Genomic DNA, 1,667 nt, shown 5'->3' on the forward strand with positions numbered 1-1,667 from the left:
CTGTAAGAGCATGGACAAAGATTCTCAGGGGCTGCTAGATTCATCCCTGATGGCATCAGGCGCTGCCAGTCGCTCAGAGGATGAAGAGTCTCTGGCAGGGCAGAAGCGAGCCTCCTCCCAGGCCTTGGGCACCATCCCTAAACGACGAAGCTCCTCCAGGTTCATCAAGAGGAAGAAATTTGATGATGAGCTTGTGGAGAGCAGCCTGGCCAAGTCCTCTACTCGAGCAAAGGGAGCCAGTGGGGTGGAACCTGGCCGCTGTTCAGGGAGTGAACCTTCTTCTAGTGAGAAGAAGAAGGCACTCCTGTGCCTCCCAGTCCAGCTCCTGCACCTGGACTCACCAAACATGTGAAAAAGAGCAAACAGCCACTTCAGGTAACCAAGGATCTTGGCCGCTGGAAGCCTGCAGATGAACTCCTGCTCATCAACGCTGTGTTACAGACCAACGACCTGACTTCTGTCCATCTGGGTGTGAAGTTCAGCTGCCGCTTTACTCTTCGGGAAGTCCAGGAGCGCTGGTACGCCCTGCTCTACGATCCAGTCATCTCCAAACTGGCTTGCCAGGCCATGAGGCAGCTGCACCCTGAAGCCATTGCAGCCATACAAAGCAAAGCTCTCTTCAGCAAGACTGAGGAACAATTGCTAAGTAAAGTGGGATCGACCAGCCAACCCACCTTGGAGACCTTCCAGGACCTTCTACACAGACACCCTGATGCCTTCTACCTGGCCCGGACTGCCAAGGCTCTGCAAGCCCACTGGCAGCTTATGAAGCAGTATTACTTGCTGGAGGACCAAACAGTGCAGCCACTGCCCAAGGGGGACCAAGTACTGAACTTCTCCGACGCAGAAGATCTGATAGATGACAGTAAACTCAAGGATATGAGAGACGAGGTCCTAGAACATGAGCTGACAGTGGCTGACCGGCGCCAGAAGCGAGAGATTCGGCAGCTGGAGCAGGAACTGCATAAGTGGCAGGTTCTGGTAGACAGCATCACAGGCATGAGCTCTCCAGACTTCGACAACCAGACGCTGGCAGTGCTGCGGAGCTGCATGGTGCGGTACCTGATGCACTCCCGAGAGATCACCCTGGGCAGAGCGACCAAGGATAACCAGATTGACGTGGACCTGTCTCTGGAGGGGCCGACCTGTCTCTGGAGGGGCCAGCCTGGAAGATCTCCCGGAAGCAAGGTGTGATTAAACTGAAAAACAACGGTGATTTTTTCATTGCCAATGAGGGCCGGCGGCCCATCTACATCGATGGGCAGCCTGTGCTGTGTGGCTCCAAATGGCGCCTCAGCTACAACTCTGTGGTGGAGATTGCCAGTCTAAGATTTGTCTTCCTCATCAACCAGGACCTCATTGCCCTCATCGGGCTGAGGCTGCCAAGATCACACCACTGTGAGGGATGGTGGTGGACTCCTGGGCCCTCTGGTCTTGGTATCTTCTTCCATTCCTGCCCTCCTTAGCGGGGAGCTTGGGCTCCTGGGAAAGCCTTCTGCCCAGAGTGGGCAGTAGGAAAATCCAATTGCTGGTGTGTGTGGTTTAGCCTGTTAGGAAGGGTAGGGCTGGCCATTGGGAAGCCAGGTAGAGGCTGGGACCTTCCAGCTTCCCTGGAGCCAAACCCCTCCCTCTTCTGCAGACCACCCTACTCTTCCCCCAAGATTTCT

At 55.4% G+C, this 1,667-nt stretch overlaps 1 pseudogene; it reads left to right on the top strand.

Annotated features, from left to right (window-relative positions):
* The first annotated feature begins 10 nt into the window (after positions 1-10).
* LOC102870103 lies at positions 11-1,402 on the top strand (annotated as a pseudogene).
* Positions 1,403-1,667: the final 265 nt, after the last annotated feature.

Source organism: Elephantulus edwardii, unplaced genomic scaffold (assembly GCF_000299155.1).
Source record: "Elephantulus edwardii isolate Elephantulus edwardi_28Jun2011 unplaced genomic scaffold, EleEdw1.0 scaffold00041, whole genome shotgun sequence".
NCBI classification, from domain to species: domain Eukaryota; kingdom Metazoa; phylum Chordata; class Mammalia; order Macroscelidea; family Macroscelididae; genus Elephantulus; species Elephantulus edwardii.